The 13,744-nt window shown below is 41.6% G+C and overlaps 1 long non-coding RNA gene across 1 annotated transcript; it reads right to left on the minus strand.

Moving 5' to 3' along the window:
• Window positions 1-1,940: 1,940 nt before the first annotated feature.
• LOC306920109 lies at window positions 1,941-4,049 on the minus strand. The gene is made up of 3 exons (XR_013789616.1): window positions 4,002-4,049; window positions 3,595-3,673; window positions 1,941-3,498 (listed from the first exon to the last, which is right to left on the minus strand). It is a non-coding gene; the product is annotated as an uncharacterized lncRNA (long non-coding RNA).
• Between the last annotated feature and the right edge of the window lie 9,695 nt (window positions 4,050-13,744).

Here is a 13,744-nt window from a genome sequence, read left to right on the forward strand (position 1 = left end):
GGCCTGATAGGCTATGAAAATATATTTTTTTGTTGTTTTTTGATTCACACATATTGGTCCAAGAATGTACTGTATACGATAATACGATGATATTTCCTTGAGGTCTGACGCTTTCCGTGTTATTGACTGTAGCATGCTTGCTCTGATGTTGACGATGTGGCGGGGGTTGAAAGGGATCATCTATTATAATAAAGTTGGAGACGTTTCCGTGTGTCAAGGTGTTTGTCTGGAAACCTCTATGCCCAAATATGGATATGAGATCCCCAAATCTCAGAGTGCTATAAAAGTATCTACGTCCTGTAGGTAGACTTAGAAATTAAACTAGTGTTGACTAATCATTACAAGTGGCTCTTATTTTGAAGAGAAAGAGGAAGTCAGTTTTGGTTGTAGCCAAGCTAGCTTCTTGCTATTATGATGCCTGCAAAGTGCAAACCAAGCTAAACCAAGTACCGGTAGTAAACAAGAACCCACACGTGGATTAATTAAACACAAGCTTTTAACCAAAGTTCATATATGATATGAAAACCATGCATGACTTAAACAATGTACACACTTTGGAAGTAAGTTAAACATGGAACCTCCGCGTCCGCAGTATTATAGGTGAGTAGTTAATACAAGTCTCATGCTGGTGCATGCTACTGTAGCCTCTGTACCCAGGCTTTAATTTTCGCTCGCGATCGGCTAGGTGCATGCTGGCAAAACAGTAGCCCCTTTCGGGACCCTCGGTTACCGTTTCTGAATTTTGGCCGACGGTATCCCAAGGTCCCTGATCGGTTCATAAGCACTCAATAGGATGCAAATGTACATACCCTCCGTTCACGCCGATCTGCGCTCCACTTGAGTGTTGGTGAGATGTTTCAAAGATGCATAACGTGGCGACAACGGAAACAACGGAAACGTGGGAGAAATCGCCCCGATGCCGTTAAGTATTTTAAATCTTTGTTTGAAGTTTTGTCTGCTCTGAAATTCTCTCTTCCTCACTTCCTTGACTTCCTTATTGACTTCCCATTGTACCGCCACCCGCACCGAGACTGGCTAGCTGCGCTTCCCTACGTTCCTGCCTCTGATTGGCGGAGCTCGTACTTGCTGTGGTGGATGTTTGTTTTCCATGTTGTTGTGTCTGCGTCTACATTCAATACACTCACGTTATTATGGCCCAATATTTGTAGCTCTGTTTCTGTGGCCAAAATGTGGCGGCATCGGGGCTTAATGCGATTCCTCCCACGTTTCCGTTGTCTCCTATAGCCGCGTTATGCATCTTTGAAACATTTCACCAACACTCAAGCGGAGCGCAGATCGGTGTGAACGCAGGGTATGTACATTTGCATCCTATTGAGTGCTTACGAACCGATCAGGGACCCTGGGCTACCATCGGCCAAAATTCAGAAACGGTAACCGAGGGTACCGAAAGGGGCTAGCAAAACAGCTGCCCAAAAAACATTAACAGGTAGGCTACAGTACAGTTACTGTCACTGCCTGCAAGAATGTGATGTTATTAAATTGAAGTTCACTTTAGCCTGCTTACTACTTTGCTGAAATGGTTACAATTTGTGTGAGCGAAAACTGCAGTAGCCGAGGCTTGTAAGATCCGCAGTTGCGGGGATGTGTTTGTTTTAAAGTGATGTAACGTCAAGCTTTAATATCGCACCATAATGCATCATGTCGTGCAATGGGGGGGTCGGTACGGGGGACCCGATCATGTGCTCTACCCCCCCGCCACGGCCGCGGTATTGACTTGTTACGCCAGTGCTTTGAAGAACCATATGAGGAACATGAAGAACCATTCACTAAAGTAGTTTATGATTCTTTGAACCAACCATACATTATTCTGTGTGTACTGACAGCATTGATAACTGATGTCATTGATGGCTGACCTCCAGGTATCATAGTGCTATATAAACAACAACAACACAAAACAAACATTATCTGCCAGACAAATGGACTGTCTAAATGTTTTAATACTTCTGTGCAAATATAAATGACAAATAGATAAACGGTGCCTCTGTGTTTATTTCTCAAAATGTAGTTGTTAATGTTGGCAGAATTCCAGAGGTCGCACAGTGATGGAATCCACACATTAATTGTACAAATGCAAAACACTGACTTATTGTCATATAGAAGTTACCTAGAAACTCTAGCCCATAGACAAGAGAAATCACTACGCTGAATAATGCACAGTACTATAAGAACATAAATTATGTATATGGGGAAATCATTACTTAAGTTACAGTCAAATTAGAAAGTAATATCGCACAAAATAACCTCACAATAATATTTTTTTTTACATAACTGGATCACATCCAGTTATGTTATAGAGTAGATTTGGTGCATGTACTTAATAATGTATTTAACCACATTTAATGTTTTAAAAAAGTACTATTCCCACTATTATTTACAATATAATGATAAACATTCAACAGAAAATGAAACAGTGCAATTTTCAAAATAACAAAAAATGAATGGTATTCTTCTTAACTGACCACTTTATATGAAATACATTATTATTACGTATGTGACAATATGACAATAATTATGTCACCACTTGAAAGTGATGTTCTGTGGAGTGCGTACATCTCCACCAGGTCGGGTGGCCTATACCCAGGGCTGTGTAAGAGGTGAGTTGCAGCCGCCAGGACCCAAGGAAGCCGTGAGGGAAAACAAAGGTATTTCTACAATATATGGTTAAACCTTTTGCATTTGGTCCGTCAGATGTGTAAGTGCTTTTGAAGTTTTGGACATAGTCTCTAGGAGGAGTAGCAAAACGTGTTTTGTAGAAAATGCGAAAATTCAGTTAGTTGGAAATGGGTGTGGCTATATATGGAGTTGCATTCATAATGCATCATGAATGATTCAAGGAATTCTGGAACAAATACTGTTTGATTGTACAACCTACGGTTCAAGGGTTATAGGCCAAAACATAGAAGGTGGGCTTTAGTGCCACTATGAGGCTGATTAGAAACACTTGGGGCGAAGGTACTTCCTTGGCATATACTGGCTGCGTGCATGAAAAGTACAGCGCTGATCCGTCCAATCTCCGCTCCAGGCTCTGATCAGCCTGGCAGAGATCATAGTAATAATAATCACAGATGTCAAAGGTTTTGAAAAGTCAGTTAAAGTTAAAGTTTGGTCTTCCTAGTACTGCTTGTGGGCTCAGAGCCCTGAAGATTCACAGAAGCCTGTTTTGTTCAACAGCAACGGCCGTCCTGCACTCGAGATTACATTCATTTGCTCAAAACGTCCAGCCCTTCGGTTCTGACACACGCTCCCTCAAAGAAGGTCCCACGTCCCTCAGAGACGTCCAGTACCCCAGAGTGTCACTGAAGAGGCTGTTTTTCAGGGAGCTCGTTCAAGGGGATGACGGTGTACTCCTCTGTGTGCTGGTCTTCCTTGGGCGTACCTTTCTCTAGGAACGTCTCCATCTCTTGCTCCCTCTGCTGGTTGCTGCCGTTGGCCTTGCTCTCCTCGGTATTGGGCATTTGCTTTGGTGCTCCACGCCACCTAAGGGTGCAAGTTATTGGGGGGGAAAAAATAAATATACTAAAAAGTAGATATTATTTTAATATGAAAATGTTATGTGTATTACAGTTATCTTACCTGCGCCTTGTTGCGATGGCAACCAGGACTACTATCATTGCGATTGCGCCAACAACAAAGGCAGTGATGATCATCCAACCTACCACCATAAGAGAGAGATTTACATCAATGCATTGTTCTTTAGGTACCATATGGTCAACATGTAGTAATGGAATTGCTATTGTCGGTCAGAAGCCTCATATCTCCATATTTTAACTTTTTGTTTTTTTCGTAAAGTAACGCCCTATTGATCACACTACAGCGTCACGCAAAATAATCAAAAGTAGCAGATCCAGTTTATGTTCTGAATAAAATAAACAATGTCCAAACAACTCCAAACAAAGTCTTATTAATGTATATAATGTGCGCATTAAGCAACAGAAATACACAAGTACTATAAAGGACAGACAGTCTTGCTTTGGACTTACTTGATGATTTGCGATCTTCTTGCTTAGATATGTTATTGTCAGTCGCTACTGAATGTTCAACACTGAGACCTGTAGGGACCAGAATATGAGTTAAAAAACAAACATACTCTTCATACACATGATATACCTGCAATTGTGACATAGCAGTGGTTCTCAAAGTCTACAAATGGAACCAAATGGCACTCAGTTGTAAGCGGGCAAAGATGAACTATCCCTACAAGTTGATATATAGGACTGCTCCACTGCATTTATTACCTGGAAGTCGATTCTCTGATATTATATTCTTCTCCAACTCCTCCTCGGATGCTGGAAGTGACACCTCAACCTCATTGACCAGATGTGGAACGATGTGGTTACTGACAGTAGATGTAGACATAGGTGTAGTATGTAGTGCAGCGCTGCTAGTTGTAGAGTCTGTTACATCATGTTCTTCTGTGACAGCGTGGTGATGTATATCAGGTATAACACTAGGGGTAAGGGTTACACTGATAGTTGTACTGGGGTCTGTAACTGACTCTGAGGAAGGACTATAACCCTGGGTGGTAATGCTTGAGTCAGAAGTGAGGAGAATATCTGCCTCTGTAGTACTGTGTACAGTAGAGGTAAGAGTCGGGACTTGGCTAGACGTGACTTCCCACGGTGTTGATGTGTATACATCAGCACTGCCCTCGAAAATCCCGCTGGCCTCTATGGGATCAGATTCGTCCGAGCTGGTGGTGGTGCTGCCCTCCTCTTCGGCTTCGTCCGTGGGCGACTGGCCGTATGGAAGTTGAGATGTCGTCGTTTCATTACTACTACTTCTGGGCAGTTCACTGGTGGCTGTGGTTGGGAACGCGTAGCCTACGATGAAGCCGTCCGTCACGGCCTCTCGCAGCATGTCCTCCTCCGCTTTGGCCACCGGTAGCTCTGTGACACCTGTGTGACAAATGAAAAAGGAAAAAAACTAAGCATCACCACAAAGAATGTACCTACGTGCGTTGCGTCATGCCCTGACCTGGAGGGAAAGGAAATTCACAGAGCTTTGTAGTTTGTATAGATCTAAGGATAAGAGCTTAATCAGCAAACAGACATAGTGCTTGTATAAACTTGTTGTGCTATGAGGCTTTTTGATGAGGAGCGGTGAGTCAGTTGCTCAAGTATTGATTTACTTAACTGACTAATCATTCCTGTGTGTTAACCAAAGGAGTGTCAATTCTGTCAAATTGTTCATTTCCATTAAAGCATGCTACGCAAGCTTTTGGCACACGATAATGACATGGTTAAATTGAGTAACTCCCCCACTCCCCTGTCTCATGCAAACGTTAATCATGTTCAGCATTTGCACTGCAGCAGATCTTGAATATAGAGATGGACGCAAAATATATATAATGCCGATGGTCCCAGTGATGCAATAAATCACATTCTTTCTTTATTCCAATTTCCAACATTGAAAAGTGTTTTCAATGTTACGGTAAGGGTTGTTTTTTTAAAGAAAAGTAAATATACTTATCCAATTGAACCCCAGGGTCCCTATAATGTGGTGCAAACATTCCATGAAAATAGACGATCTATAAGCTCACAACGTGTCTATGTTGTAGATCAGCTATTTTCAGCTAATATGGTGTAGAGTGAAAACAGGAGGGGTCTAGAACAGACCCCTGAGAGACACGAATCACCTATGGTAAGTATATAGACCTATGTTTTAAATTGTCTGTATTACTTAGGCTACTTACTGTACTTACTTACTTACTGTACTTCATCTGTGTATACATTCTCAAGAAAAGTAAATGAATACTTAATATGATCAAAATAATGCCACAGACGAATAACAGTCTAAGTCCACACTATTGATCCATAATGTATAAATGATAGATAAGGGTTCAGGACAACGAGGCCTTTTCGTGGAGGGGTCAGAATGAAATTTGGACTTAGACTGTTTTTCGTCTGTGGTACTAATCAAAAATTATATCAGGTTCCAGTCTTATAGGCTACGCCACGTGCATCTTCCATCTCTGTCTAGTCATGTTCAGTGAGGTTGATCACCATGAACATATTGTTCAGCCAGATTTACATGCATAACTGCTTTTTGGTTTCGTATTATACCGTTGCTGTCAGGCAGAAACCTCTCATCTCATCTTTTTATGTTCCCCCCTCCTCCGTTTTTTAACACCCTACATTCTCACACTACAGTGTCGCACAAAAGTAGAAAAGGAAGCAGATCTACAAGCTCAAAACGTGCCACAAAGCGTTGCATTCCGAGCTTGTAGATCTGCTACGTATGCTATTTTGTTGTTTGAATGCTGAAAAGTAACAGTTTTGGACATACAAGGTTTCCCCCCTGACAGAGCCACGACAGGGGATATCATTAATGCACCTCCTGGAGCTGCTCAGCATTTTTGTTTTGACAAAGACTGTGTGTGTGTGGCGAGCGGAGCCAGTGGAACATGGACACCGGTGATGTAACAGGAGCCTGCATGGAGTGGACATTCTTACAGATAGAGAGAGTCTGGAGCCTGAAACACCATGCAGGAGCATCTCAGGTGAAGGTGGGAGTGCTGACTCACAGTGTAGGGGAGAGAGGGGGGAGAGAGAGAGATAGAGAGAGAGAGAGAGAGAGAGAGAGAGAGTATTCTGCAACAGCTGTGAACTGTTGCAGAATACGCTATGGTGAGCAGAAAGCCACCAGCTGTGCATTGCATTTCTAATACAAAGTGTAGTTTCTGTTTTTCTTTTGAAAAGTAACGGTTTGGACAAGGTTTCCTCAACAACAGCAACTGTGTGTGTGTGTGTGTGTGTGTGTGTGTGTGTGTGTGTGTGTGTGTGTGTGTGTGTGTGTGTGTGTGTGTGTGTGTGTGTGTGTGTGTGTGTGTGTGTGTGTGTGTGTGTGTGTGTGTGTGTGTGTGCGTGCGCGCGCGCGCCTGCGTGCGTGCGTGCGTGAGTGAGTGAGTGAGTGAGTGAGTGAGTGTGTGCGTGCGTGCGACTAGAGTCACTAGACTTTCTATTGGGAATAAATGCGATAATAAAAAAAATCTAAAACTAGCTCAAGTTCAAATGAGTCACGTTTTGAGCTTGTACACCTGCTGTACTATTGTTTGACACTGTGGCCCCATTTCCACCGGTTGGGAACCGGTTCAGTTCAGAACCAGTTTTTAATCCATGAGCCAGCCAAAATTGGAACATTCATTATAAATTGAGTGGGAAAAACCATACCTATATTAAAATGTTTCTATAGGATCAATATAAGTAACTTCCACAGAAGTAGCTTTTTCAGTAGGCCTATACGTGATAGGTGAATAGGTAAAAATGTAATTAATATTTATCACCATGAAACTAACCCTTACACAAAGACAATGATTTCTTGTATTACACATTTGCTGAAATTGCATTTAATTATGCAAATTAGGCATTATGTAGGATAATGTGCAAAAAAAAATAGAACAAGCTACTACTGTGGAAGGGTTATCATATATTAATTTACTTATATTGACAATGTAATATAGGTATGGTGTTGCCCACTCAATTCATAATTAACGTTCCAATTTTGGAGGTCTGGCTCATGGACTAAAAACTGCAGGTTCTGAACTGAACCAGTTCCCAACCGGTGGAAAAGGGGTCTGTATGACGAAATAGGACATTAATTAATGGAAAACCATATAAATTTAAAATATGGAGATGACAGCCTGAGTGACATTAGTGACAAATATTTAGACACATACTTTAATCCAGATAAAGGATCGAATTGCCACACTTCAGTATCTTACTTAAAACACCCACAAGTCACTCTGGATAAGAGAATATGCTAAAAGAGAGAGAGAGAGAGAGTGCGCCAGAGAATAAACTTTCACTCACCATTAACCGGTAACGAGTGGCCAGGGGTCAAAAGTCCAAGAATAACTCCAAAAAGTAGAGTCCTCATCATGACACGAAAAGTATAAAAGACAAAAATGGCGATGACGATTAATTGAAGTTGAATGTGGTTCTCTTATGTTCTATGGATCCCAGCTGTCAAATGAGTCAGTGGAGCTGACTTCGTCAAAGTTATAGTTAGTACAGGAAGGTAGGCCTATTTGAGCTGCAGGTGAAATCTGACTTTATATAGACTCGTCAGTGGGAGGCACTCTGTTGAACAATAGCCCTGCATGTAACAAGAACACACCCACTGTTTCTACTGAAACTCACCGGAACGGTGTGGGAAATAACCCACAAAACCGTTAATGTTGTTTTCGTAAACAAAAAAATATATATATATTTTTTTATGGCATGGCTCTGCTGGAGGCTGGCCATCTATGAAAGGGTCTGTATGTCGTCTGTGTGTCTGGAGCTAATCTCGCAAACTGGCTGCGGACCGATCAGTGCTAAACTTTGTATACATGCATGTACTTATTCAATGTTTTCCAGGCCAAGGACCTCTTAGCTGAGAGAGAGTGAGAGAGAGAGAGAGAGAGAGAGAGAGAGAGAGAGAGAGAGAGAGAGAGACGAGAGAGAGAGAGACAGAGAGAGGGAGAGAGAGAGAAACAGAGACCCCATATTGTATAAAGTTGTGTTGAAGATGAAACTTTCTCATAGATTTCATAGATATAGCTTTGTAGACTTGTTTGACAGCACTATCATCAGTGTAAAATGTAAATTAATGTTGTTGTTAATGTAATTGTGTTCTTTTTTTGATGGATTCATATTAATGTGTATTTTCTGAAATGTAACGACTTACACCGGCAATAACCTAAACATGACCTTTGACCTACTTGGCCCGCTCTTTTCCCTCAAGTGGACAATCTACAAGTTGAGCTTTCAGATCTGCTTTTTTCTGCTAATGTTCCCTCCAGAATATGGATGCTATAGGACGGGTCCAAATGGTTCATCTTAAAAAATAGAAAAAGTTACACAAATATTTCTGACATCACAGATGACTGACAACATCATAGATCTGACATCATAGATCTGACATCATACAGTAGATGACAACATACTAACACATTATAGATGACATCATAATTCTGACATCATAGATAAAAGATAACTGACATAATAGATCTGACATCATAGACTGATGTCACAGGCTGCTTCACGTGAAGTCACATATCCTCATTGGAGTCACACAGTTCCCATCAATCAAATCACGTGAGTAGTTGTAATAGACATTAGTTAGTAGCAGTACTTGTGCGCTCTGCTAACGCTCTTGTAACGCGCAAGTTGGCACCTCGAGTGCATTTCTAGTTTGATTTGTCACCTATTTGGCATGGCTAAAATTGGGATGCAAGAGTAAAATGGTTGAAGAAAATCATATATTTCTTCTGGTAATTTGTTTTTCTCTCAGCCGATGGCACTTTCCTAAATTAACTGTGAAAAAAAATGTTTGAGTATAGCTACAGTGGAAACTCTGTTTACCTTCTGTTCTTTGTTTTTATTTAAGCTATGCAAGTTTATTGGTTTTCTGCCTTAGGGGAAATAACAATAAATGAAGAGTTGACATCATGTCCTGGAAGAGCAGGTATTTTTGAGGCACTAGCCCCACCTATGCCCAGCTGTGTGTGTTTGTGTGTGTACCCCATAGCGATGATTTGATTGGCTGAGAAATGTGCGTACCCCATAGCGATGATTTGATTGGCTGAGCAATGAGCGTACCCCATAGCAATGATTTGATTGGCTGAGCACGGAATGTGCTCAGAAAGCTATAGCCAGCTTTCTGTGGCTGTGTGTACCACGGAATTGAGGATAGAAATCACACCTGTGTGAAGTGAGGGGCGCTAATATATTAACTCATGTTGATTAGGTGATGTAATTGTGATGTAAAACAAATGGTGCCAACACAAACATTAAACACCATTAACAATAAAGAGATAATATGACGTAAATGACACATTATGACGTACAGTTTCCCTTCATTGTCAATGCGTTTACAAAACAAATATTGAACTAAAGACAAACATTAAACCATGTAGGAGGGGCTATAGCGCCCCTCAAAAAGTGAGGACAGAAAAGTGAGGACACCAATTGTGATTGGCCAGAATGTGATGACGTATGATGATGTATGATGATAAGAGCACCCCTCACTTAGTCACTTCACACGAGGGTGATGTTTGTTATTTGCATTCTCTGCCTTGTAAAATGGCATTCAAGTTATTATATGCTAATTAATTCCAGTGACAACTCACAACATGTGTGTGTTGACACTGCTGTTGTAGGAGCCCCCACCGGGAGGACGTACAGCAGAGCCTCTGTCTACACTGCCATACAAAAAACGTGTACCAAAGAAATTGCAGATCTACAAGCCCATGTTGTGTGGGCATGTACATCGGGCGGACATTTTGTGGTGCTACATTATTTTTTTCCCATAGAGAACTCCTTTGTTCAAGAATCAAATGTTTTATGGTCATGATTCACCACGAGCCTGGATGGCTTATAATAATTTATATGAATATCTTTGGAATTCTTAATGGGAAAAAAAAATCTATGTGTTTTCTATGTGTGGCACCACATATACACTGTTATGCCTATGTGACATCTGCATGTGACATCACACAATGAGGTATGAATCGAAGGGTTAAGAAGAAACTCCTGATGCCTGCGGGGTTTCACCTCATTATAATAAAGCCTGATTGAAAACAACCTGAAGGCAAACTGCTTTGATTGATAGTCATCTATACCTGTGGGCTTTATGCAAATCATTGTTTTATTAGGCCTCCAGAATAGTGCAGGGAAGGGCTTGACAACCAGCTAGTCAAGCTACTCTAATATGCTGCTGCACATCTGTGGATATATTGAAATCAACACAGACATTCTGCGCCCTGCTGTATAATAGTGAGGTCTGGCGACCCCCAGGGTCCTTGAGGTGGTTCCAAGGGGTCCCCAACATGTTGTTTGAGGGCCCTCCTATGCCCAGCTTTGTGTGTTTGTGTGTGTACCCCATAACGATGATCATGCAGCTGCATGTTAATTGAGAACCACCAATTTCACGGAGGCCACGCAGTCAAGAACGAAGTCAAGAACTTCCATAGAAAAGGCGGTTAGAATTTCAATACAAGGAAATACAAGGAAATACATGGGAATACAAGGGAAAGTTTACTGGATTGACTGGTTGAGTCAACATTATTAGGAAATGTGCCCATAACCAATCACATGTGTCTGCTCGCTCATACATAAATTGCAATTAATGAATAGTAATTAGTTACCATGAGTTTACTGTTTAATATGGAAGGTTAAGATTACAGAATAAGGACAACTATTGGAATGGAATAGAACAGTGGTTCTGAATCTTTTTTGAGCTCTGGACCACTAGCATAATTATGTCAGTTAAATAATGGCTGTTAGGGGCTTGATTTAATTCTTCTTAAATTAACAAATTAAATGAAGCCCTCAATATTTTATTCCGAGCTTTTCCCCCCACACCATGCCCATACCCCCCAGACCCCACCCAACACAACAGTGGTCCCCAGGTTGATTCTTAGTCAGGGTGGTGGTCCCTGGTTCATTATCAGTTGAAAATCCCAGGTTCTCAAACATGTTCATGCCATGACCCTCACCCCGCTAACGTGAAGATCGGCTGCCCAAATGTATTTATTTGACACCCCTCATCTGAAAATGTTGTGTGCCGATATGACCAATATGGGCATATAGTATACTGTACTGATGACATCAGGGCAATCCTTATATGGGCATAAAAGGGACAAGGACTGGCAGATACAGAGATCTCCATATACTGTATGGGCAAAAGGGGCCCAGACAGACAGATACAGAGATCTCCAGACACAAAACTGACAGACGTTTACACTGTGACTCCCATAAATCAGTCTAATCGGCGGTGAGTGCCGCGTACTCGCGTAGTAGCCTAGTCTGATCAAGATGTTTGAGGGGTGTACCCCATAGCGATGATCTGATTGGCTCAGCAATGTACCCCATAGCGATGATCTGATTGGCTGAGCACGGAATGTGATGTATGATGATGTATGTATGATGATAAGAGCGCCCCTCAATTCACACAAGTATGATTTTTATATAATTTGGTATCAGTCAATTTAACCACTGATTCTTATCTACAACCTTGTAGATCTGCCATTTATATAAAGAAATATGGAATCCTTTAAAAAAGAACATTTGTACAACATATATTGTATGGGGGGGGGGGGGGGGGATTGCAGCTGCATGTTAATTGAGAACCACCAATTTCACGGAGGCCACGCAGTCAAGAACGAAGTCAAGAACTTTCATAGAAAAGGCGGTTAGAATTTCAATACAAGGAAATACAAGGAAATACAAGGGAATACAAGGGAAAGTACGTGTACTGGATTGACTGGTTGAGTCAACATTATTAGGAAATGTGCCCATAACCAATCACATGTGTCTGCTCGCTCATACATAAATTGCAATTAATGAATAGTAATTAGTTACCATGAGTTTACTGTTTAATATGGAAGGTTAAGATTACAGAATAAGGACAACTATTGGAATGGAATAGAACAGTGGTTCTGAATCTTTTTTGAGCTCTGGACCACTAGCATAATTATGTCAGTTAAATAATGGCTGTTAGGGGCTTGATTTAATTCTTCTTAAATTAACAAATTAAATGAAGCCCTCAATATTTTATTCCGAGCTTTTCCCCCCACACCATGCCCATACCCCCCAGACCCCACCCAACACAACAGTGGTCCCCAGGTTGATTCTTAGTCAGGGTGGTGGTCCCTGGTTCATTATCAGTTGAAAATCCCAGGTTCTCAAACATGTTCATGCCATGACCCTCACCCCGCTAACGTGAAGATCGGCTGCCCAAATGTATTTATTTGACACCCCTCATCTGAAAATGTTGTGTGCCGATCTGACCAATATGGGCATATAGTATACTGTACTGATGACATCAGGGCAATCCTTATATGGGCATAAAAGGGACAAGGACTGGCAGATACAGAGATCTCCATATACTGTATGGGCAAAAGGGGCCCAGACAGACAGATACAGAGATCTCCAGACACAAAACTGACAGACGTTTACACTGTGACTCCCATAAATCAGTCTAATCGGCGGTGAGTGCCGCGTACTCGCGTAGTAGCCTAGTCTGATCAAGATGTTTGAGGGGTCCCTCCTATGTCCAGCTTTTAGTGTGTGTGTGTAAACACAAAAATTGTCCTAACACAAACATTAAATGCCATTGATAATGAATGACCATTTTTACGTCATAGTGTAAACACAAACATTTAAAGCTGGGCATGATGATGTATGATGATAAGAGCGCCCCTCACTTCACACAGGTGTGATTTTTTAAATAAATAGCAGATCTACAATCGACGTGTTGTGAGCTTGTCAGCTTGTCATGTCAACTATTTTCAAATAGCCAGTATATATAGGGTTTAAAGTGGCTATACATCTCAAGGGCCCCAGGGGTCCCCTCTCCCCCGGGCCTCCCTTTGAGTACCCCTCATCTTAGTGTTTGGTTTGTACAAACAGGGTTACTGTTTTCACTGTTTTCACTGAGTGTGGTAATATTTGCAGGATGGCTCATAACATGGGAATAGCCTGGGGACATGCAGGTATTGTCTGGTGGTGACTCAGATGGTATGATGATATTCAGGTGACTCATGAAGGTGTGGGCTGGTCCCTGTTCAGTCTTGTATCTCCACACCCCGACCCAGGAGTGCCGGTGGTGAGTACATCTACTCGAGTACAGCTAGTACTTGAAGATAGTACTTTTGAGGTACAGTACTTCTGCTTTACTTGATGTCTGTTTTTCAATGTTTTATACTTCAATACAATTATTATTCCTGCCAGCCTGGAAC

Source organism: Electrona antarctica (genome assembly GCF_951216825.1).
Source record: "Electrona antarctica genome assembly, chromosome: 3".
Lineage (NCBI taxonomy): Eukaryota > Metazoa > Chordata > Actinopteri > Myctophiformes > Myctophidae > Electrona > Electrona antarctica.